The sequence below is a fragment of the Microcaecilia unicolor genome, unplaced genomic scaffold, assembly GCF_901765095.1.
Source record: "Microcaecilia unicolor unplaced genomic scaffold, aMicUni1.1, whole genome shotgun sequence".
Classification (NCBI taxonomy): Eukaryota; Metazoa; Chordata; class Amphibia; order Gymnophiona; family Siphonopidae; genus Microcaecilia; species Microcaecilia unicolor.
The window spans coordinates 104,585-131,131 of NW_021963170.1; the positions used below are offsets into that span (position 1 = coordinate 104,585).

Sequence of the window (26,547 nt, forward strand, 5' to 3'; positions counted from 1 at the left end):
AGTTCTAATTCTCATAACAGAGAAGAGAGTAAAGGAAAAATATTAATTAACTAAGAAAAGATCCAGGTATGTGGATGTGGGCAAGTACTTTAAAATCCCCCCATTACCGTAACCCACCAATACAGAGAGGTAACACCGGAGATCCCCTAGTAGTCAAAAAAGATGTCATGTATACAGGTTCCCAAAAACACATACTTCACTAAAGACAAAATCACAACACATTTACTGGTAGCAAAATTTTCCCTAAATCAGCTATAGCTCCAAGCCCCTTGCCACACCTACTGTTGCACCTTTCCCACACCCTGCCACTCTACAACCAAATGTCCACATTACTGTTGACATCTCAGAAGAAAAACTGACAGATGTATGTACATCCAATGATTATTTCACAAACCCTGTCTGTTACGACAAACTAAAATTAAATTAAAGTTTTGAAGTCACCTCAGTAAGGCCAACACACAATCCCTCCACTGCAAAACAGTAAGCACAAACTTGTGCAAAAACAAACACACTGAGAACCTCACCGTACCATAACAGCACTAGCTCCCAGGATGCAAAGAGAAACAACCTTATCTGTGAAAAGGCAGCACTGTAAATATTACACCTGACCCTAAAACCCCAATACACTATTCTAGTGAGAAAACAGAACAAATGAGACTGCTAAAGCTCTCTAAACAGAAACTACATGCTAGCAGAATAATGCACCTTCCTCACATGCGCAAAACACAGACAGACCATCAACAAACATGAAACAAGGAATTACAAAAGCTAAACTGGAAAACTCAAGGAGTCGACTTTGCATATACAGCAATACTAGAGAAACAGAAATGGAAGATATCAGAGAGACATATTTCCCAAAGCTGACATGTTCCAACTGATAAACTCAAAAAGCGAAGATACATACCTGTAGCAGGTATTCTCCGAGGACAGCAGGCTGATTATTCTCATTTGTGGGTCGACGTCCGCGTCAGCCCAGGAATCGGCATTTTGCAAGCAAAATATAAAAAATGTTTTGCCAGTCTTCTGGCGCGCATGCGCGGACCAACCTCCCGCCCGTCACGCAAACGCGCTCCTCAGTTAAATCAAAAGCATAAAAAGAAACAAATCAACTCCAAAAGGGAGGTGGGTGGGTTTGTGAGAACAATCAGCCTGCTGTCCTTGCTACAGATAAGAATCTTCGCTTTCTACGAGGACAAGCAGGCTGCTTGTTCTCACATGTGGGGTATCCCTAGCAACCAGGCTCACTCAAAACAATGAACATTGGTCAATTGGGCCTTGCAACGGTGAGGACATAACAGATTGACCTGACACCATAAACAACTGAGAGTGCAGCCTGGAACAGAACAAAAATGGGTCTAGGGGGGTGGAGTTGGATCCTAAACCCCGAACAGATTCTGCAGCACCAACTGCCCAAACTGACTGTTGCGTCAGGTATCCTGCTGAAGGCAGTAATGAGATGTGAATGTGTGGACTGATGACCACGTTGCAGCCTTACAAATCTCCTCAGTGGAGGCTGACTTTAAGTGAGCCACTGACGCAGCCATGGCTCTAACATTGTGAGCCGTGACATGGCCCTCCAGGGTCAGCCCAGCTTGGGCGTAAGTGAAGGAAATGCAATCTGCTAGCCAATTGGATATTGTGTGTTTTCCGATGGCCACTCCCCTCCTGTTGGGATCAAAAGAAACAAACAACTGGGCGGACTGTCTAAAGGACTTTGTCCGTGCAGAGGACTACTCTGTTGTGATGAAATTTGATATAAGGTGCATGTACTACTAAGGCCTGAAGCTCACTGACCCTACGAGCTGAAGTAACAGACACCAAGAAAACAACCTTCCAGGTCAAGTACTTCAGATGGCAGGAATTCAGTGGCTCAAAAGGAGCTTTCATCAGCTGGGTGAGAACGATGTTGAGATCCCATGCCACTGGTAGAGGTTTGATAGGGGGCTTTGACAAAAGCAAACCTCTCATGAAGCAAACAACTAAAGGATGTCCAGAGATAGGCTTACCCTCTACACGACGATGATAGGCACTAATCGCACTAAGGTGAACCCTTACTGAGTTGGCTTTGAGGCCAGACTCTGATAACTGTAGAAGGTATTCAAGCAGGGACCGTGTATGACAAGAAAGAGGATCTAGGGCCTTGCTGTCACACCAGACGGCAAATCTCCTCCATTTGAAAGAATAACACTTCTTCGTGGAATCTTTTCTGGAAGCAAGCAAGACTCGGGAGACACCCTCTGAAAGACCCAAGGAGGCGAATTCTAAGTTCTCAACATCCAGGCCTTGAGAGCCAGAGACTGGAGGTTGGGATGTAGAAGCGACCCCTCGTTCTGAATGATGAGGGTTGGAAAACAGTCCAATCTCCACGGTTCTTCGGAGGACAACTCCAGAAGAAGAGGGAACCAAATCTGACGCGGCCAGAAGGGTGCAATCAGGATCATGGTTCCGCAGTCTTGCTTGAGTTTCAGCAAAGTCTTTCCTACTAGAGATATGGAAGGATACACATACAGAAGTCTGTCCCCCAATCTAGGAGAAAGGCATCTGACGCTAGTCTGTCCTGGGCCTAAAGTCTGGAACAGAACTGAGGGACCTTGTGATTGATCTGAGTGGCAAAAAGATCCATCGAGGGGGTGCCCCACGCTCAGAATATCTTGCGGACTACGCCCATATTCAGTGACCACTTGTGAGGTTGCATTATCCTGCTCAACCTGTCAGCCAGACTGTTGTTTACACCTGCTAGATAAGTAGCTTGGAGAAACATGCCGTGACGGCGAGCCCAAAGCCACATCTGGACGACTTCCTGACACAGAGGGCAAGATCTGGTGCCCCCTGCTTGTTGGTGTAAGACATGGCAACCTGATTGTCTGAATTAAAATTACTTGGTTAGACATTTAGAGCGTTCCAGATTGCTCTTAATTCCAGGAGGTTGATCTGCAGACCTCTTTCCTGAAAGGACCAGGCTCCATGAGTGTGAAGCCCATCTACATGAGCTCCCCACCCCAGGAGAGATGCATCCGTCGTCAGCACTTTTCGTGGCTGAGGAACCTGGAATGGTCGTCCCATGGTCGAATTGGATCGAATCATCCACCACTGAAGAGAATTCCGAAAGCTGGTGGAAAGTTGGATTACATCCTCTAGATCCCCCGCAGCTTGAAACCACTGGGAAGCTAGGGTCCATTGAGCTGATCTCACATGTAGACGTGCCATGGGTGTGACGAACTGTGGAGGCCATGTGCCCCAGATGTCTCAACATCTACCGAGCCGTGACCTGCTGAAACGCTCAAACCATGGACACCAGGGACAGAAGGTTGTCTGCCCTTGCCTCAGGGAGATAAGCTCATGCTGTCTGAGTGTTCAGCAGAGCTCCAATGAATTCCAATTTTTGGACTGGGGTGAGGTGGGACTTGGGATAATTTAAGACGAACCCCAGTAGTTCCAGCACCTGATTTGCATGGACTCCAGAGCACCTTCCTTCGAGGTGCTCTTCACCAGCCAATCGTCGAGATAAGGAAACACATGCACTCCCAGTCTGCACAGAGACGCTGCGACTACAGCTAGGCATTTTTTAAACACTCTGGGCGCAGATGCCAGGCCAAAAGGCAGTACACTGTACTGAAAGTGCTGTGTTCCCAGTCGAAATCGAAGATACTGTGAGCTGGAAGTATCGAGATGTGTGTGTAAGCATCCTTTAAGTCCAGAGAGCATAGCCAATCGTTTTCCTGAATCATGGGAAGAAGGGTGCCTAGGGAAACCATCCTGAACTTTTCTCGCAAAAGAAATCTGTTCAGGGCCCTTAGGTCTAGGATGGGATGCATCCCCCGTTTTCTTTTGCACAAGTACCTGGAATAGAATCCTAGCCCTTCTTCCCCTGATGGAACGGGTTTGACCGCTTGGGCCTGTAGAAGGGCGGAGAATTCCTCTGCAAGTACCTGCTTGTGCTGGGAGCTGTAGGACTGAGCTCCCGGTGGGCAATTTGGATGCTTGGAGTCCAGATTGAGGGTGTATCCTAACCGGACAATTTAAAGAATCCACCGGTCGGAGGTTATAAGAGGCCACCTTTGGTGAAAAAACATTAACCTCCCCCAACCGGCAAGTCGTCCAGTACGGACACATTTACTGAGGCTATGCTGAACTGGAGCCAGTCAAAAGCCCGTCCCTTGCTTTTGCTGGGGAGCCGCAGTGGCCTTAGGCACATGCTGTTGACATGAACGAGCGCGCTAGGACTGAGCCTGGGCAGGCTGCCGAGAAGCAGGAATGTACATACGCCTAGCATAGGAATAGGGAGCACTCCTCTTCCCTCCAAAAAACCTCCTAGATGAGGAGGTAGTAGAAGAAGACTCCTCGCGGGAGATAGAATCCATAGCATCATTGTGCTTCTTGAGCTGGTCAACTAGATCCTCTACTTTCTCACCAAAAAGGTTATCCCCTCAGCAATGAAAATCCGCCATCAGCTGCTACATGAAAAGTGTCGAATGTACCCCTGGCCAGGAATTTTTGACACGCCTCCTGCTGCCTGACCACTTAGAGAAAAGGCTCGGCCTGCTCTGGAGGGAGTGTATCAACCAAGCTAGACAGTTGCCTCACCGAGTTCCACAAGTGGATGCTCGTAAAGAGCTGGTATGCCTGGATTTTGGCAGCAAGCATAGTGGCCTGATACGCCTTCCTCCCAAAAGAGTCCAAGGTTCTAGATTCTCTGCTTGGGGGCGCCGAGGCGTAGTCCCTTGTGTTCTTGGCTCTTTTGAGAGCGCAGTCCACCACCATGGAATTGTGAGGTAGCTGAGACCTCATCAATCGAGGTTCCCCGTGGATCCGATATTGGGATTCAGTCTTTTTTGGGATCACGGGATTAGACAAAGGGAATGACCAATTTCGCATAAGGACTTCCTTCAGTACATTATGCAAAGGAGCCGTTGCAGCCTCTGTAGGCGGAGAAGGATAATCCAGGACCTCAAGCATCTCAGCCCTGGGCTCATCCTCAACCTCCATAGGGAAGGGAATAGCCGCAGCCATTTCATGGACAAAGGAGGTAAAGGATAGACTCTCCGCTGGAGAAAGTCTCCTTTCTAGTGGAGGGGAAGGTTCAGAGGGAATCCCATAGGACTCGTCAGAAGAAAAAGTATCTGGTATCCTCCTCTTCCTCCCACGAACGCTCATCTTCAGTATCGGACAAGACATCCCTCAGAGCAGTCCGAAACTGAGACTGCCTCGACGCCGAGGAACGAAGTCCTCGATGGCGGTGCTGAAAAGTCGACACCCGCCTGGACTCCGGCGAGGCTTCCTCCACCGACGTCGAAGGGGAGTCGACCTGGGTGGCAGGCAGCACCGAGGTCGGGGACCTCGCCACAGGCGAAGGGCCAAGATGCCGCTGCAGCAATCCTTCCAGAAACTCTGGAAGCAGGGCCCTGATGCGCTCGTCGAGAGCCACCATCGGACAAGGCTGCGGGGTCGGTAAAGGAGTCGGTGGCAGAATCTGTCGAGGTTCGGGAGCAGGTACTGGGCTGCCAGAAGACCAACGCATCGGCACCTCCTGAATAGAGGGGGAGCGATCTTTTCGGCGTTGACGCTTCTCGGGTGCAGATTCCCTCGACGCCCCGGAGCTCCTGGCACTGTGTATCGAAGGAGAATGATGACAGTACTTCTTCGCCTTCGCTTGACACCCATCATCGAGACTCCTCAGAACCAATGAGGAGGAAGTGGAATCCTCACGCCTCCTCAGGGCCGGGTCTGACCAAGGTCAGTCCCGGGGGGGGGGGGGGGGGGGGTGTCTGCATAACAGGAGGCCTCAAAGCAGGTGGAGACCCACTCGATGCCTCACTGCTCCCTGTGCAAATAGGTCTTCAGAAACCATTACCTCTGCTCCAGACGTCAATGCTTCCCTTGATGTCGATGTCATCGACCTCGGTATCAATGTCGATATCAAAGGACTGGACCGAGCCCCAAAAAGCTTTTCTCGTTGGGCTTCTCGAGACGCTTGGGTCAGTTTCTTCATACGAAGACACAGACTACAAGCGGCTGGGCTATGGTCGGGCCCAAGGCACTGGATACACCAGGCGTGGGTATCGTTTGAAGCCGCTGGGTGTCTTCGATGATATGGAAGGAAAAACGGCTTCGGTGAAATCAAAAGACGCGATTGTGCCTGTTAGAAGAAAAAAAGGGCACAACCAGACCACGCGGGTCGAAAACAAAGGAAACTTTAAAAGGGCAAAAATAAAAAAAACTACGGGAAGTGTTTTTATTATTTTTTTTAAACTGTAGAATTGTTGAAAACAGAAAAGAAAAGAAGGCAAAAAGCCACAAAACGAACGAAGACTCTTTCCCGGGCCTGAGAGGAGTGCAGAAAAAAAAAAAAACAAAACAAAAAAAAAAACACACCTCTACCACATCTCAACGTGGAGAAAATAAAACTGAGGACGGGCAGGAGGGCAGTGCGCTGCATTAGCGCCAGAAAACTCTGGCAGAACTTTTTTAATATTTTGGTTTCAAAATGCTGATTCCTGGGCTGACGCGGACGTCGCCCCACATGTGAGAACAAGCAGCCTGCTTATCCTCGAAGAATATATTTTTTTCTATCTTTTTAGTCCGAGCATTTTATTTTTCCGTTCAATTTGGTCCGTGTCTCTTCTGCTTTTCCTGTATCTCCTGTCCATTTGACATTTCTTTTCTCTCTCTGACTGTCATACATCATCTTATCTGTCCTGTCCAGCATCTCTCCTCTGTGTCCCTGCTCAGCATCTGCCCTTTTGCATTCCTATCCACTCATTTTCCAGCATTGCCCTGTGTCCCTGTCTCTATTCTTACTCCATGCCTAGCAGCTCTTGTCTGTGCCCTGTCTGTCCCCTTTCTCTTCCCTTCCTCCCATACTATACTACCAAGGCCTTACTGCTCGCCAGCTCCCTTAATCAAGGTTCAAGGTGAGTTACAAACATAATAGAACATATCTTCAAAGGATGATCATTCTAGTGGTAAACTGAAGAAAAAAAATAAGAAAAAACAGCTTTGAAATGAATATTTTTCATAGAGGGAAACACCAACAGCATATTTAATTACAAAGCCTAGAGCTAGTCCTTGACTTTAACAAACTTACTAATTGAGATCCATCCTTAGGACCTAGTCCATACAAGAATTTAAAACCAAAACAAAGCGTTTTAAAAATGATTCGAGATTTAACCGGTAACCAATGTAAAGTACTCAACAAAGAGGTTACATGATCTATTTGAGTCTTTCTGAATATTAATCTGGCTGCTGAATTTTGGATAATCTTATCCTTGAGAGTTGCCGAGAGGCTAAACCAAGATATAATGGAATTACCATTATCTAGTAAGGACAAAATAGTTAATTGAACAATAATTCTGAAATGATCTTGTAAAAAATAAGATCTCAGCAGTCTCAGCTGTTTCAATTTAAAGTAAGCTTTTCTTATCAAGCTATTAATCTGAGGCTTCATGGTAAAAGATGAATCCCATCCACAAGTCAAAATCATCTGGGGAATCTTGACAATTTCTAGGAAAATCATAATAGCTTTGTTTTTTCAGCATTGAGTTTATACTTGGATGACCAGTCTTTTACCCTTTTTATACAGTCATTAAACTCAGAGAAAACAGAATGCTAATGAGACAAGATTTTGCAAACATCATAGCACTGAAACATCCTTACTAGGCCTTACAACTATTTTTTGGAGAAATCTGGACCTGTGATCCTCCTCTCTCTAGATCTTTCTGCTGCCTTTGACATCAACCATTGTCTTACTATCTCACTTACAGTCTATAGGAATCACTACTACTGTTCATCATTGGTTCACCTCCTACCTGGGCAAAAGGCAATATAGAGTTCACATTGAAGACACTCAATCCAACGCTTTTCATCTCTCAGTACGTGTCCAAGGGTCTATCTTTTCTCCTTTATTTTTCAGTTTGGCTCCCCTTCTCACACTGGCTCAGTCTGTTGACTTGACAATATTTGTATATGCTAATGACATTCAAATTCTCTGTCCTCTAGATCCTACCAGTCAGCAAGCTATCTAGTCCACATTTACCCTTAGTGAACAAATCTGTAAGGTTGCCCAACGGTCTTTCTATAAACTATGTCTCATCAAATCAATCCAACCTTTATTACACACTTTTGTTCTTAACATCCTCACCCACTCTCTGGTTATTACCTAAATAGACTAAATTCCCTCCATCTCGGTTTGCGTGTGAAGGACCATCGTAGAACACAGTTGGTTCAAAATACCGCTATCAGACTTCGTCATCTTAGGAAATATGACCACGTAACCCCAAATCTCAAAGCCTCCACTGGTTGTCTATCCCTCATCGAATCACGTGCAAGATCCTTCTATTTATGTTTAAAACACTCATTTGTTCCGAACCTCTTTGTCTCTCCCAATACCTTATTCCCCTATTCTCAGACATGCAAACTTTGATCCACACAACTTAATCTTCTTACGATCTCTACCCACAGAGAAATTTTCCATGAGCATAGTAGACACACCATGTTCTCTTTCCAAGGTCCCAAGCTATGGAATTCTTTGCCTCCTCATCTCAGACAGATTGCTTATTTACCACTTTTCACATCTGAACTTAAAACATTTATTTTTTCAGGATGCCTTTTCCTAAAGCTTCCAATGAGGCCATAGACACGTGGCAGACTCTATCCCCTCTTCTCTTTCCAAGGTCCCAAGCTATGGAATTCTTTGCCTCCTCATCTCAGACAGATTGCTTATTTACCACTTTTCACATCTGAACTTAAAACATTTATTTTTTCAGGATGCCTTTTCCTAAAGCTTCCAATGAGGCCATAGACACGTGGCAGACTCTATCCCCTCCCTTCTGTTCTTTCCTCCCCTTTTCTTTCCTATTTACACTGTAGTTCTTACTTACCCTATTATTGCATGTTTGTCTCCATTGTTCTTCCCCCCTCTTTTTTTTTTAAGATTGTAAGCCACCCAGATGTTTGTTCTGTTGGGCGGGGCAGTACATTTTCAATAAACTTGAAACTTGATATACCTATATAGGCAGTCTAACAAATTTCATCAAAAAGTAATTGAACTGATCAAATTACATTCCCGCGCGTGGCAAGCGACTCACTTGTGACATGGTAAAGCTATCTTACTTCAAAAGAAACTGGAATATCTGCATTTTGTGCTAATTTTTCACTGGACCAAAGAAAGTAGCACGGAAGCTTCACAGAGTTCAAAGATCCTTCTTCCAAACAGCACATCTGAAGATGGTATGTGATCTCATAATTTCAGACACTACAGCTGTTTTGATAGCACAGGGAAAGGCAGGTTTTGTTCTGCAGAATGCATTTTACTAACACTGCACCTTTAAAAGGTTGAAATACATTTTATGTAGTATCACCAGCAGGAGCCAAGACACACTGTTTAATAACATGATTCGTTTGTTTGCAATATTTCAGCTGGGCAAGGAAATGAATTCTTGCAACTTGGAAATCAAAGTTTTTCCAAGATAAAAGCCAAAAACAATGACTCTTCAGAGGAACATTCTCCCGCAATATAGTCTGTCACATGCTATTATGGTTGCTCTGAAGTTGCTGGTAATTTTCACTTATGGAAAGACAACCTCACTAGGAAATATACTCAGTCCTGGGGCTTAATAGAAACAATAAGGCTCTCAGGTTTGCTAACACTGCAGTGGGTATAATATATTGTAAAAAGATTCTGCCGTGTGTAATGCATTACATGGAGAATTCATGACCAAAGGCTATTAAATACTATTTGGAAAAACAGCCAATAATAATTTTGGTTGCTGCCAAAGTTCTTATCCAAAGCTTTCATTAGTTTTGGACAAAATACCTTTATTTTCTTAAATACTTCAGAACAATTTCTTCCGACAATGATTTGAGCTAAATGACAATGTATGCCTAGTTTCTAAGGGCAATGCATTCCTTTTCACAGCAAATACAGACCACAAAACCCTAAATCCTCATCCCACCCGACCTGAACATGTATATCCAAAAGGAAAGAAAGGATAGAGGAGACGTTTAAATAAGTGAATGGTATTAATCTACAAACAAGAAGCGGTAAAACTAGAGGTCATGAATTGAGGTTGTAGGGTAATAGACTTAGGAGTAACATTAGGAAATACTTTTTCGCAGAGAGAGTGGTGGATGCTTGGAAAGCCCTCCCAGGGGAGGTAGTGGAGGCAAAACAGTGATGGAATTCAAAAATAAATGGGACACAAAGGATCACTAAATAGAAAGAAAATAGTATCAAAACAAAACTTAAATGAACTCATAGCTGTTGGTATGTTATGATGAGCAAGAGTGGAGGAGTAGCTTAATGGTTAGTGCAGCGGGCTTTGATCCTGGCAACCTGGATTCAATTCCCACTTCAGCTCCTTGTGACCTTGTACAAAAAAAACTTAGATTGTGAGCACCCTTGGAACAGAGAAAGTACCTGTATATAATGTGTACAGTGCTGCATATGTCTAGTAGCACTATAGAAATGATTATTAGTAGTACTAAAAGGGCAACTCCGGAAGTGGGGGCCAATGCTGGACAGACTATGCCCCGTATATGGCAAGACAAATCAGGGTAGGCTGGAGTGGACTTCGACAGTAACTACAGTAGTTGGGAAGTAGGGCCAGTGCTGGGAAGTCTTAAGGCCTGAGTACTAAAAATGGCAAGCTCATATCACGATCAAGTATGCGTATTTTATACCACATTCGTATCATATGCTATGAGTGCAGGTGCTGTATTATCTCAGTGAGGGAGGGGAAGACATTTTAAAATGAAACTTAGCCAGTAAAATGTTGTTAGTAATACTATTGGATTGTTGGTTCAATTATGAATTGATAATGAATGCGACTATTGGGCAGAATGGATGGAAAATACAGGTCTTTATCTGTTGTTATCTACTGTGTTACAGTGCAGCACTGTTAGTATGCGGTGATTGGGAGTCAATGTTATATAACCACATATAAATGGAGCACATAACTGGAACAATAAAATGTCCAAATTTTTCAGCATGTGCTTGGAGTATTGGGCCACTAAGAGGTGTTCCTTTATCTCACTTTTGTGCAACCTATATGCGCAGTGCTATCAAGCTCGGGTTTGGCTGCATAACACATACGCTTTTGTTTGAATCTTGTGTGTGTCAATGTTTTGAAGTCACATAGTTTAGCTTCATTTCCAAACCAACCTCTGAATTGATTCAGAAATTTTGAGGTCCTTCGATAATTTACCTTGCGACTCTTTGTATACTGTATCCACGGTCAATAATTTTTCCTCCACTGAGTAGCAGTGCTTTGGCTTATTTCCATCCATCACAAATTAAAATATGCAGAATTAGGCAGAGATACGTCTCATCTGCGTCACACTTGGACCGGAAAAGAAGTTCGTTCTTGCTACTGCCAGGTCATTTCCAGTATAGCCTACTGCATATTATCAACTACTGCGCATAATTTAACAATTTTGGGTGGCAGGTTATTACCTCATAAAAAGCGATCGTGCACATTAATGGTGCACATATAATTGGTGTTCTACTGTACTATGTTACCTCAATCTCTGAAACAAACTTATAAGACCCACTTCTCTCACTTCCATCCCAGCAAACTGTTCAAGAAAATTCTTAAATGTCATCTCACTATAACATTTGGGAGGAGTGCTACATTTCTGTGTTATACTTTCAACAAACTATTACAGCATTACTGCATATCGACTCCAGCAAAGAAACTCAAGACGACCTTTAAACTCGTATCTACCAGGAAACTTGTACACTGCCATGTCACTACAACTCAACTTCAGCAGGAGCCACACAAGAATTCCCTTCACTATCACAGTGTCTAATAGGAACTTTTCACTCCAATCCTGCCCGAATACATACAGGAATAATTCAGAAAATCTCATCCTCATCTAGTAGATAGATCAGAAGCGAAACCTGAACATCCATCCTGTCCCAACAGAACAGTCCAAGAAGATCCTCAGTTACACACTATATAAAAAAGGCGGGAATCCAATTAAAGCAAAACTTAAATGACCTCATAACTGGAGTGAGCTTTGAGGGTAATTTCAGAGGTTGGAAAAGATCAATGCTGGGCAGAGTTCTACAGTCTGGGTCCCTAAATGACAAAAAGAGATCATAATCAAGGCTGGAGTGGGCTAGATGGCAACTCCAGTAGTTGGGAAGCAAGATAGGTGCTGCACAGACTTGTATGGTCAGTGCCCTAAAATTGGCAGGGACAGATGGATTAAGTATACCTGTGCTTAATCATGAAGAACTGGAACCTGTGCAGAGTACCAGATTCAATTCTGGCCACCTTGTTCGGTAGACTGGATGGACTGTGCAGGACCATCTGCTAGCATTTACTATGTTACATATAGTACAATTAAGTGGGGAGACAGAGGAATCAAGATATGAGTAGGGTGAGTTACAGTACTTCACTTCTATTTGCCATTTTACAAAGCTTTGCTTTTCCCCATGTACTTCAGGGTGCCTCTCAGAATATTGTCAAGTGTGGCACTGTCATGTAAGAGTTACAACTTAGGGTTGTATAGTCAAGACTCTTCATTTACTCTCTACCATCCTCCATATGAATCCCTTACCCTCCTTGTGATCCAAACTGGGTTTGGGATTTGAGATTTATTATTACCTTTTCTAAATTTGAACTCAAGGTGAGTGATACATGAATAATTTTCCTGCCCAAACTACCTTACGAGCTAATTGTACCTAAGGCAATGGAGAGGAAAATGATTTTCACAAGGTCAAAGTGTTAATGAATGAAGAAGGATATTAACGTTGGCTTCCTGTTTCTCTGACCATTGAAGGTGTTACTCTGCTCTAAACTTACTACTGTAAACTCTGTGGGGAAGTGACAATGCACAATGCTGTGTACATTCAGGGTACTAAACAAATGGAAGTTACTTAACTGTTTCAGGTGTTCTCCAAGGAGAGCAGGACATTCTCACATCTGGATAACATCATCCGACGGAGCCTACAGCAGAGACACTCCCACCACCCTTTAAGAGCATGCACCATAAGTATGCATGCCTTCCCACCCACCGTCGCCACATGGGGCCAGGACAGTCTAATATTCTAGCTGACAGAATACAACTCCCAGGGGGAGAAGAGCAAGGATATGAGAATATGTGTTCTGAAGTCCTTGGAAAATATATGCTACAAGTAACTTTTTTTTCTCCAAGGATAAGCAGGGCATCACACCTACACACATGAAAATCCATAGCTACCAGGCTGTTTGAAACAACAACAAAAAATAAAATAAAAAAAAAAATAAAAAGGGAAAAATGGAATAGAACAACTCTGCAACTAGCAAGGCCAAAATGTTTGGAACAGCCTGAAAAAGAAACAGAATGGGCCAAGGGGGAAGGATTTGGACCCTGAAAAAGTGTTGAAGGATTGCCTGACCAAACCAGCTGTCACGTCGGGACTCCTGGTCAAGAAGTAATGAGATGTGAATGTGTGAACAGACTATCATGTCGCAGCTTTGCAAATCTCCTCTATGGAAGCTGATCTCAGGTGGGCTATCAACACAGCCATGGCTCTTACATTATTAACTTGACATGACTCACCAGATTCATCTGGATATAAGTACAGTAGATGCAATATGATAGCCAACTGGATAGTGTGTATCTACTGAAGGCAGCCCCCATCCTGTTGGGGTTAAAAGAAACAAAAAGCTGGGTGGACTGTCAACGAGCTTTAGTGTGCTCTAGACAGAAGGCTAAGGTTCTCTTGTAGTCCAAAAAGTGTGTAGAGAACTTTCACTGGGATGGCACAGGGTTTTGGGAAGAATGTTGAGAGAACAATTGACTGGTTAAGATGGAACTGTGACATCACCTTAGGAAGGAACTTAGGATGCATGTAGAGAGAAAGCGAATGCTACATACCTGTAGAAGGTATTCTCCGAGGACAGCAGGCTGATTGTTCTCACTGATGGGTGACGTCCACGGCAGCCCCCTCCAACCGGAAACTTCACTAGCAAAGGCCTTTGCTAGTCCTCGCGCGCCGATGCGCACCGCGCATGCGCGGCCGTCTTCCCGCCCGAACTGGCTCGTGTTCGTCAGTCCCATAGTAGCAAGACAAAGACAAGGGAAGACACAACTCCAAAGGGGAGGCGGGCGGGTTTGTGAGAACAATCAGCCTGCTGTCCTCGGAGAATACCTTCTACAGGTATGTAGCATTCGCTTTCTCCGAGGACAAGCCGGCTGCTTGTTCTCACTGATGGGGTATCCCTAGCCCCCAGGCTCACTCAAAACAACAAACATGGTCAATTGGGCCTCGCAATGGCGAGGACATAACTGAGATTGACCTAACAACTTATCCAACTAACTGAGAGTGTAGCCTGGAACAGAATAAACATGGGCCTAGTGGGGTGGAGTTGGATTCTAAACCCCGAACAGATTCTGAAGCACTGACTGCCCAAACCGACTGTCGCGTCGGGTATCCTGCTGCAGGCAGTAATGAGATGTGAATGTGTGGACAGATGACCACGTCGCAGCTTTGCAGATCTCTTCAATAGTGGCTGACTTCAAGTGGGCCACTGACGATGCCATGGCTCTAACATTGTGAGCCGTGACATGACCCTCAAGAGCCAGCCCAGCCTGGGCGTAAGTGAAGGAAATGCAATCTGCTAGCCAATTGGAAATGGTGCGTTTCCCCACAGCCACTCCCCTCCTGTTGGGATCAAAAGAAACAAACAATTGGGCGGACTGTCTGTTGGGCTGTGTCCGCTCCAGATCGAAGGTCAATGCTCTTTTGCAGTCCAATGTGTGCAGCTGACGTTCAGCAGGGCAGGAATGAGGACGGGGAAAGAATGTTGGCAAGACAATTGACTGGTTCAGATGGAACTCTGACACTACCTTTGGCAAGACCTTAGGGTGAGTGCGGAGGACTACTCTATTATGATGAAATTTGGTATAAGGAGCATGAGCTACTAGGGCTTGAAGCTCACTGACTCTACGAGCTGAAGTTACTGCCACCAAGAAAATGACCTTCCAGGTCAAGTACTTCAGATGGCATGAATTCAGTGGCTCAAAAGGAGGTTTCATCAGCTGGGTGAGAACGACATTGAGATCCCATGACACTGTAGGAGGCTTGACAGGGGGGGGGGGGGGGGGGCTTTGACAAAAGCAAACCTCTCATGAAGCGAACAACTAAAGGCTGTCCTGAGATCGGCTTACCTTTCACATGGTAATGATATGCACTGATTGCGCTAAGGTGAACCCTTACAGAGTTGGTCTTGAGACCAGACTCAGACAAGTGCAGAAGGTATTCAAGCAGGGTCTGTGTAGGACAGGAGCGAGGATCTAAGGCCTTGCTGTCACACCAGACGGCAAACCTCCTCCATAAGAAGAAGTAACTCCTCTTATTGGAATCTTTTCTGGAAGCAAGACGCGGGAGACACCCTCTGACAGACCCAAAGAGGCAAAGTCTACGCTCTCAACATCCAGGCCGTGAGAGCCAGAGACTGGAGGTTGGGATGCAGAAGCGCCCCTTTGTTCTGTGTGATGAGGGTCGGAAAACACTCCAATCTCCACGGTTCTTCGGAGGACAACTCCAGAAGGAGAGGGAACCAGATCTGACGCGGCCAAAAAGGAGCAATCAGGATCATGGTGCCTCGGTCTTGCTTGAGTTTCAACAAAGTCTTCCCCACCAGAGGTATGGGAGGATAAGCATACAGCAGGCCGTCCTCCCAATCCAGGAGGAAGGCATCCGATGCCAGTCTGTCGTGGGCCTGAAGTCTGGAACAGAACTGAGGGACCTTATGGTTGGCTCGAGATGCAAAGAGATCTACCAAGGGGGTGCCCCACACTTTTTTTTTTGTTACATTTGTAGCCCGCGCTTTCCCACTCATGGCAGGCTCAATGCGGCTTACATATTGTATACAGGTACTTATTTGTACCTGGGGCAATGGAAGGTTAAGTGACTTGCCCAGAGTCACAAGGAGCTGCCTGTGCCTGAAGTGGGAATCAAACTCAGTTCCTCAGGACCAAAGTCCACCACCCTAACCACTAGGCCACTCCTCCACTCCTCCACTTGGAAGATCTAGCGCACTACTCTGGAGTTGAGCGACTACTCGTGAGGTTGCATAATCCTGCTCAACCTGTCGGCCAGACTGTTGTTTACGCCTGCCAGGTATGTGGCTTGGAGCAACATGCCGTAACGGCGAGCCCACAGTCACATGCTGACGGCTTCCTGACACAGGGGGCGAGATCCGGTGCCCCCCTGCTTGTTGATGTAATACATGGCAACCTGGTTGTCTGTCTGAATTTGGATAATTTGGTGGGACAGCCGATCTCTGAAAGCCTTCAGAGCATTCCAGACCGCTCGTAACTCCAGGAGATTGATCTGCAGATCGCATTCCTGGAGGGACCAGCTTCCCTGGGTGTGAAGCCCATCGACATGAGCTCCCCACCCCAGGAGGGACGCATCCGTAGTCAGCACTTTTTGTGGCTGAGGAATTTGGAAAGGGCATCCCAGAGTCAAATTGGACCAAATCGTCCACCAATACAGGGATTTGAGAAAACTCGTGGACAGGTGGATCACGTCTTCTAGATCCCCAGCAGCTTGAAACCACTGGGAAGCTAGGGTCCATTGAGCAGATCACATGTGGAGCCGAGCCATGGGAGTCACATGAACTGTGGAGGCCATGTGGCCAAGCAATCTCAACATCTGCCGAGCTGTGATCTGCTGGGACGCTTGTACCCGGGAGACGAGGGACAGCAGGTTGTTGGCCCTTGTCTCCGGAAGATAGGCACGAGCCGTCCGAGAATCCAGCAGAGCTCCTATGAATTCGAGTCTCTGTACTGGGAGAAGATGGGACTTTGGATAATTTATCACAAACCCCAGTAGCTCCAGGAGTCGAATAGTCATCTGCATGGACTGTAGAGCTCCTGCCTCGGATGTGTTCCTCACCAGCCAATCGTCGAGATAAGGGAACACATGCACTCCTAGCCTGCGAAGCGCTGCTGCTACTACAGCCAGGCACTTCGTGAACACTCAAAGGGTAGCACACAGTACTGGAAGTGACGTGTGCCCAGCTGAAATCGCAGATACTGCCTGTGAGCTGGCAATATCGGGATGTGTGTGTAGGCGTCCTTCAAGTCCAGAGAGCATAGCCAATCGTTTTCCTGAATCATGGGAAGAAGGGTGCCCAGGGAAAGCATCCTGAACTTTTCCTTGACCAGATATTTGTTCAGGGCCCTTAGGTCTAGGATGGGACGCATCCCCCCTGTTTTCTTTTCCACAAGGAAGTACCTGGAATAGAATCCCAGCCCTTCTTGCCCGGATGGCACGGGCTCGACCGCATTGGCGCTGAGAAGGGCGGAGAGTTCCTCTGCAAGTACCTGCTTGTGCTGGAAGCTGTAGGACTGAGCTCCTGGTGGGCAATTTGGAGGCTTCGAGGCCAAATTGAGGGTGTACCCCTGCCGGACTATTTGAAGAACCCAACGGTCGGAGGTTACAAGAGGCCACCTTTGGTGAAAAACTTTCAACCTCCCCCTGACCGGCAGATCGCCCGGCATGGACACGTTGATGTCGGCTATGCTCTGCTGGAGCCCGTCAAAAGCTCGCCCCCTGCTTTTGCTGGGGAGTCGAGGGGCCTTGCTGAGGCGCACGCTGCTGACGAGAGCGAGCGCGCTGGGGCTTAGCCTGGGCTGCAGGCTGTTGAGAGGGAGGATTGTACCTACGCTTACCAGAAGAGTAGGGAACAGTCCTCCTTTCCCCATAAAAACGTCTACCTGAGGAGGTAGATGCTGAAGGCTGCCGGCGGGAGAATTTGTCGAAAGCGTTATCCCGCTGGTGGAGCTATTTTACCACCTGTTCGACCTTTTCTCCAAAAATGTTGTCCGCTCGGCAAGGGGAGTCCGCAATCCACTGCTGGATTCTATTCTCCAGGTCGGAGGCATGCAGCCATGAGAGCAGCGGCCCTGGATGCAACATCAAAGGTATCATCAAAGGTATCATATACCCCTCTGGTCAGGAATTTTCTGCCCGCCTTCAGCTGCCTGACCACCTCCTGAAACGGCTTGGCTTGCTCAGGAGGGAGTTTGTCCACCAAGCCCGCCAACTGCCGCACATTGTTCCGCATATGTATACTCGTGTAGAGCTGGTAGGACTGAATCTTGGCCACGAGCATAGAGGAATGATAGGCCTTCCTCCCAAAGGAGTCTAAGGTTCTGGAGTCTTTGCCCGGGGACGCCGAAGCATGCTCTCTAGAACTCTTAGCCTTCTTTAGGGCCAGACCCACCACACCAGAGTCGTGAGGCAACTGAGTGCGCATCAGCTCTGGGTCCCCATGGATCCGATACTGGGATTCGATCTTCTTGGGAATGTGGGGATTAGTTAGTGGCTTGGTCCAGTTCGCCAGCAATGTCTTTTTTAGGACATGATGCACGGGTACTGTGGATGCTTCCTTAGGTGGAGAAGGATAGTCCAAGAGCTCAAACATTTCAGCCCTGGGCTCATCCTCCACAACCACCGGGAAGGGGATGGCCGTAGACATCTCCCGGACAAAGGCTGCGAAAGACAGACTCTCGGGAGGAGAAAGCTGCCTTTCAGGGGAGGGAGTGGGATCAGAAGGAAGGCCGTCAGACTCCTCGTCAGAGAAATATCTGATGTCCTCCTCCTCCTCCCACGAGGCCTCACCATCGGTATCAGACACAAGTTCACGAACCTGCGTCTGAAGCCGTGCCCGACTCGACTCCATGGAAACACGGCCACGGTAGGAACGTCGAGAGGTGGACTCCCTCGCCAGCATCGGCGAAGCTCCCTCCGCCGACGTCGTCGGGGAGTCTGCCTGGGAGGCGGCCGTAGCTGCAAGGGGCCAGCCGTCGCCTCACTCGACAGTACCGGTGGCGCAAGCACCCCCGGTATCGGAGGGGAAGGGCGCAACAGCTCTCCCAGAATCTCTGGAAGAACGGCCCAGAGACTCTCGTGCAGAGCGGCTGTGGAGAAAGACTGAGAAGCCGATGCAGGCGTCGATGTCAGAGTCTGTTCCGGGCGTGGAGGCTGTTCCGGGCTGTCCAAGGGGGAGCGCATCGACACCTCCTGAACAGAGGGTGAGCGGTCCTCCCGGTGCCGATGCCTACTGGGTGCCGACTGCCTCGGCGACCCAGAGCTCTCGGTACCGAGACGGGAAGGAGACCGGTGACGATGCTTCTTAGACTTCTTGAAGCAAAGCATGTCACCGGAGCTTCCCGGTACCAACGAGGAGGACGTAGAATCCAGCCGTCGCTTCCTCGGGGCCGAGGCCGAAGAAGGTCGATCTCGGGGGGGGGGGGGGGGGGGGGGGGGGGGGGGGGGCTGTACCGCAGAAGCCCTCAGGGCAGGGGGAGACCCACCCGAAGGCTCACCGCCACCAGCAGGGGAATGGACAGCCCTCACCTGCACTCCAAACGAAGCACCACTGTCCGACATCAGCAACAGCGGAGGTCCTGGTACCACCGACGTCGATGCAGCCTTTCAATACCTCGGTACCGACGATCCCGAAGGTAGGGGCCTCGATGCAGTCGATGCCGAAGGTAGAGGCCTCGATGCAGTCGATGCCGAAGACCGATGCTGTCGACGTTGATGCACTCGATGCCCATGCTGTTGTCGTCGAAGAGCCCGAGAACAACACGTTCCACTGGGTCAATCTTGCTACCTGAGTCCTCTTTTTTAAAAGAGCACAAAGACTGCAGGCATGCGGGCGGTGCCCAGCCCCCAGACACTGAAGACACGAAGCGTGCCTATCAGTAAGCGAGATTACCCGGGCGCACTGGGTGCACTTCTTGAAGCCGCTGGAAGACTTCTATGACATGGGCGGAAAAATCATGCCGGCGAAATCAAAATTCGCGATGATGACGAAGGGCACCAAAAAAAAAAGGGGAGAAAAACCCGAATCGAGGCCAAATAGGCCGATCCCGAAAGGAAACTTAAGCGGGAAAAAGCTGGAAACACGGGAAAAGGGTAAAGACCGATCGGTCTCTTTTTTTTTTTTTAGCGAAAATCGCAAAGACGCGTGAGGGTCAACTTGAGGGGCACGAAACGGTGGTAAAACACGACCGTCCCGAGCGCGGACAAAAGAAGACTGACGAACACGAGCCGGGCGGGAAGACGGCCGCGCATGCGCGGTGCGCATCGGCGCGCGAGGACTAGCAAAGGCCTTTGCTTGTGAAGTTTCCGGTTGGAGGGGGCTGCCGTGGACGTCACCCATCAGTGAGAACAAGCAGCCTGCTTGTCCTCGGATAACTACTTTGTTGTATAAAACATATCTGTTACTAGGGATTGGAGCTCACTCACCCTGCGGGCTGAAGTTGCCATCACCAAAAACAATACCTTCCAGGTTAAACACTTCAGATGACAGGTGTCAAGCTGCTTGAAAGGATTTTCATCAGCTGGATTAGGACAACACTGAGATTGAAACAATGGTATTGTGGTACTATGTTCCAAGATTACATCATATAACTACACATATAAGGCTGGCAAGGCCAGCTGCTGATTGCCCTGTTTATGAAGCCAGTGTTTAATCATCAAGAAGTGGAACCTGCACAGAGTGCCAGACAAACTGAACACTCAGAAGCTATGGTAGTATAAAAAAAACGACTACAATTAGATGGACTGGATGAACCGACGTTTACTATGTTACTATGCTTCAAGCTTTAAAGGAAATGTTATTAAATGCAAACAGTAACTTAATGGTTGTAAATAAGGATTTAAGTAGTGCCGACCTCTGACAGAGAACTAAAACTTTTTAACTGTGGCTAGGAAAGCTTTCACATATACAACTATCACATAAATACTATATCCAGGCAGTAGCTGTCTGAATTTTTGCTAAAAAGCTAATACACATAGAGAGGTGTATTAAAAAGTCCCAGAACGGCAATGCACGATCAGACAGGTACAACCCATTGTAGTAAATTTCAATGCTTAATTAAATCCTAACTGTGGGTCTTTTAAATATACACAAAGTCCCCTCTCTATTAGCTTGTCCCAACTCTTTCAATGTCAAGATGTTGGTAACTATAGCTGGTCAGAGATAAAAATGCCCCAGGTTGTTCTTTGTTTTCTCTCATTTGATTGATCCCAAGTGCCCCGCACATGTTTTCCATGATCCCTTGAAGACCATAAGACCACACAAGAGTCCTCGGCTCAGGCTGTGTTTATGTCTCAGTTTTGAGTTTTACTGAATGAAACATGTCATTAAGAGCCAAGGTCGGTCTCTCCACAGGAGGAGCTGGAAGTGAGAAAAGCAGCTTCTTGTGCCTACAGAATAAGTCTGTACTGACCTTTTCCCAATAGTTCCCTCATACCTATACTTCAATTCCTTTGTGGGTCTAGTTTTTGCAAATTGGAAGGCCTTCCATGCCAATAGTTTTCATATTACAGGTGTAATTTTATAAACCACTTTCTGCGTGTAAAGCACACAGAAAAGAGCATTTATAAAAAATGCATGGATGAACACAAGTGTATATTATAGGTGCATGCACTGAAAAACAATACACAAGCGCATATATGCTGTTTCTGGGACAGAGCACATACATACATTTACACTTTCTTCGGAGCAGGTATAACTGTGTCTGAGCATTTGCATGCTATCAAGGTTGCTTCTGGGAGGTGATGTTATAAAGGCACATAGGTGCCTATATTGCCTTTATAAAACAGTACTTTCCAAGAACACCTGCACCCTAATTTATTTATAAAAAAATTCAATCAAATTTAATTGCTTTCTTCCGGACATATGTGCATAAAAAATGATAATGGGACTTCATATCAGAGGCATAAGGTTCAGTATAACTTTACATCATTAGAACCGCCTTCTGTATTTATAATCATTAGTCTCAAAGTTCCCAAACAGTTCTTCCATCAATAATCAAAGTCCCCAAACAGCTCTTGCATCCATAATCAAGGAGCGGAGGAGTAGCCTAGTGGTTAGTGCAGTGGACTTTGATCTTTGGGAACTGAGTTCGATTCCCACTGCAGCTCTTGTGACTCCGGGCAAGTCACCTAACCCTCCATTGCCCCTGGTACAAAATAAGTTCCTGAATATATGTAAACCGCTTTGAATGTAGTTGCAAAAACCTCAGAAAGGCGGTATATCAAGTCCCATTTCCCTTCCCTTCAATATTGTACCCAAACTGTAAAAATGTGGAATAAAAAAGAGAAGCCAATGACACCAATGCAATCAAGTTTCAACGCTGGCTCTGTGTCTGCATGGTACCTGGCTTGAAGTATGTTTATGGAGTATTGATGCAAGAGCTGTTTGGGGAATTTGGGACTAATGATTATAAATACAGACGGCGGTTCTAACTCTGAAGTTATACTGAACTTTATGTCTCTGATATGAAGTCCGTTATTTATAATTTTTTATGCATATACGTCTGAGAGGAAGCAATTAAATTTGATTGAAACATTTTTTTAATAAATAAATATTTAATAAAGCTAGAAACATCTGCAAAACAGATATGCACATATATTTTATTGGGTTTGGACATAAAATTATTTCTATATACTTTAAATACACTTTACTTTATAAAATGAGATCTCCCAATATATATATTCTTGGTATTTGGTCAGATAGTTAAGCCTAAAGTACCAACAAAAGTAACAAAGACTTGCATCAAAAATAAATGATTTAACTAGGAAATTGCAATATTAGAAGTCATCAAATAGAGAGAGAGAAGTGATTGTACACGTCATAAAATATCAAATGACAAGCTACATCATAGGCAGGCAGCCTGTAGCCTACATCCCAATCCTGCTATGCACCACCAATGTTTATAGTAACTCTGGCCCACTCCTATCTGTTGGATGTTTCCACATTTTCCACCACTAAGTCCTCTACTCGATCTGCTAGCATCATCCCTCAGATCCTTGGATGCCCTAATATGAGTGTGTCATTAAAGGTGGACCTACAGAACTCTGAATGATGATGGCAGAGCCACTGGCAGGAGTGTTATGGTTCCATCACGGTGGCATTGCCTAATGGGGTCTGAAGAGGGAAGGAACAACGGCAGAATTTTAAGCTCCTCTTACTGACTTCTAGAGGTCTTAGTTCTGCTGCAGTTTTGCTTAGGCCATATGAGACATTTGCATACCAAGGAGGCACATGCAGATCTCTCAAATGAACATTCATTGTGGATATCCTGAAAACCTGACTGGCTGGAGTGACACCAGGACCAGGTTTGGGACCCACTGGCTTAGGCAATCAAAAGTCCTTGAATTCTTATTCTTAATTAGTTTTTGAACATTTCTACAATTGTTCTTTCATCTAAAAAGTTTACTGTGTAGATCAGTAAAACAAAATGTATTTTTATGCATCCTGAATTTTATTTTTACAGATAGCAAAATGTGAAAAATGTACAAGGAATAAACATTATTGGGCACTGTATATTAAAAAAAAAAAGTGGTTTACAAATCTGTATCTTTTAAATTTGTTACATATGTTATGAGTGAAACCAACCATTTCTTGTTTAGGATTCACTTAAAAGCTATGGCAGTATAAATAAGACGACCACAATTAGATTCTTCCAGAGCACAACCATTAAATTTTGTACAGTATTGATATATATATCAATATATATATATATATATATATATATATATATATATATATATATATAACATTTTCAGACAGAACTGATACATTCCTCTCACTGAAACACTGAGAACATAATAGCAGTATGTAGAACTCAGGCTCTAATTTCACCCTTTGGATGGATTTAACTATTTTATTTAGTTTTTCTTTTACATTGTGTATGTTTTTTGTAAAACCATACAGAACTGTAGATGTTACATCAATGTTTTAAACATTAAACATCACATTATGGGGTAGGGCAAGGATGTAGGGCTAATTTCAGTACACTCCATAGAAGACCTGAGGTCATAAGAGTACAGGCTGAAGGCCATCATATTTACATTTTGAGCACCAGTTTATAGAGGGGTTGAGTGGGATATGGGAGAGGTAAGATAACTATAAAATCGGGATCATAGATCTGCTTGTTCCTAGAATTGGCTATGGCAATCTGAATACAATCCACTGTTGTAACGTTGTGTTGCTACAAAGCTTGTTGTACAAATTTGATCCTGAATAAAAACCATTTGAAATTAAAAATTAAACATCACATTAGTACTTTGACACTACAGCTGAAAAGAATTAAGGAGGAAGACAGAGGTATCCAAACCTTGAAAAAAGATAAAGTCATTTTTCCTTGGATGCACTACTCTTTTGTTATATCACTCTTTTTCTAGTAACACTGGAAACAAGAGGGCTATATTTTATCAGAAAACCGATGTGCTTTGCTTCTGCTCTATGGATCTTGCTACTACCTTCCCCCAGGATCTTCATTTATCCAGAAGCATGAGAGAATCTCTTTGTATGCACAAGGCTGACCCTGCTTCCTATTTAGAAACCTAGAAGAGGACAGAGGGCAAAGCAGATGAGCATGTGTTGCCTCAGTTGCTCCCACTCCCACTGCACTGCTACTACTGCTACCACCTGGACCATGATTGGGTGTCATCTAACTTCTCTCTCAGTCTGAGATTTAAAAAACAGTACCCTACAATGGGAGATGGGGAAACTGCAATGAGGAGGAGGAGGAAGATTTGGTCCTTGCACTTTCAGAAATGTTCCGGCACCCTCTCAAGTCTCCTGTTAAGATATAACGCAAACACCATTGCTCTTATCACCCTGTGTACAAAGAATACTGTTATTAAGATGGTAGATCCATGCTCTAGTTGGAAAAGTCTAGAATTGGGTGGCAAATTAAAAGTATGTTCTTTTATGAAAAACCAAGAAAACAAGTAATTTCAGGTTCCCATATGAGAGTAGCCTGGATGGTACAACTCATCTACTCTGTGTGTGTGCAAACAGTGGGAGAGGGACATGGAGTTGTTTCCACCATGTCCTCATCACTACTACTAAAAACATAAACGAACCCCGATCAGTAAGTCCAGGCTGAACAGATTTTTCAGATTACAGATTTGGTGGAAGATTGTGTCTGACCCTCATGGTACAATGCAACCAAAAACCACCACAAATAAATCTTCCTTCTGCTGCACAGCATGGAGAACTGAATGAAGCCAGAGACTGAAGAATTTCATGAGACAATAGAGAGCACAGCAGTTTTGACATCATAATTTTTGAAAAAGGTTCCGAAGTCATTGGGGTGGGGTGGGGGGGGGGGGGGGGGGGTTGTGCTCCACTGGACTATCAGGAAAATATTTTTTAAAAGGTTCTGGGGTCACCGGGGGGGGGGGGGGGGGGGGGGGGGGGTGGACCACTAGGGAAATAAGATGCAGAGGGGGGGGGGGGGTGTTATGGTCCATTGGACCACCAGGGAAATTTTAAAAAATAATTCAGAGGTAGGAAGCAAAAGCAAGTAGCCTTTATAGCTTCCTGCATGTGCTTCTCTCCTCTCCGACAGCTCCAGAACAGTTGTAAAATTTGCTCGTTAAATTAGGGCTGCTCTGGAGCTGTGCATCCTGTGGAATACACAGATTATGACTAGGGATGTGTGTAGGTAAAAGAATTTTGACCAGTTTTGTTTTTCCATCCAGTTCTTCCTATTTTAGGATTTTTTTTTCAGTTAGAGTTACACATTTAATAGCTATTTTTAAAAGTACGCTATAGCCTTTTAATGTGCACTAATCGACTTTCTACATGTTAATTCTTAGGTTACTGCACATTAAATCATTTCAGTGTGCACTAAATTTAAGGTGCACTAACAAATGCGCATTCCTAGTGGCAAAAGTCTTTGGCATCCTAGTAGGATAGATTATTGGACTGTGGTCCACACTCATAGCTGAAACTGTCTCTGCTAATCCCCACCTGTGATGTCAAATCTCAGACAAATAAATGAACAAACCAAAAATGTAAGTGCTTCAAACAATATCAGACCCAGAAAACCAGCAGCAAAGGGATCATCCGAGTATGATTGCATTCCAGCTTATTGTAAGACCACAAGACATCCTCACTAAATACTACAGCAATGCATAGAAAAAGGAGTCAAACTTACTATTAATGTTGATGGCTGGCAGCACTATAGACATTTTTGGTCTTGATGTCTTGTTCCGGTTGATTGCAGGCAATAGCAGATGATCCTTGAAAACACAAGATTACACTTATTATCCAACATTTTATAGGGAAGAGTTGTCTAGTACAGTGGTTCTCAAACCTGTCCTGGGGGACCACCAGTCACTCAGGTTTTCAGGATATCCTTAATGAATATGAATCGTATTCCTAAATGAGAGCCCTCTATTTCAATCTAGTTACAAATATCTCATAGGTCCCTATATAAAGTAACTACATATATTCCTGATATAAATTCTTTATTAGTACCCAAAATTCTTGGTGGTAGTTTAATATCACTGTGGTACCGAAGAAGAGAATGGATGATGACTAACCATAAGGAATAATGGTGATATTTCTACATTGGTAACAACAGGAAAACAGTTGTAATGCGTATACAAGGAAAAGTGGTTAAAAAAAAAAGAAGAACATAATGCTGGCTAATGCATATCACAAATAATTACAAGAGTATGTAGCAGAGTGGACTCAGAAACATAGAAAAGTTAATATGGGAGGATTTAAT

General features: G+C 45.3%; 1 long non-coding RNA gene across 1 annotated transcript in view; it reads right to left on the bottom strand.

Annotated features, from left to right (window-relative positions):
• LOC115459037 overlaps positions 1-26,054 on the bottom strand; it is a 97,677-nt gene extending 71,623 nt beyond the window's left edge. Inside the window, exon 1 of the long non-coding RNA XR_003940194.1 lies at positions 25,972-26,054. This is a non-coding gene — a long non-coding RNA (uncharacterized LOC115459037). The remainder of the gene's footprint in view (positions 1-25,971) is intronic.
• Between the last annotated feature and the right edge of the window lie 493 nt (positions 26,055-26,547).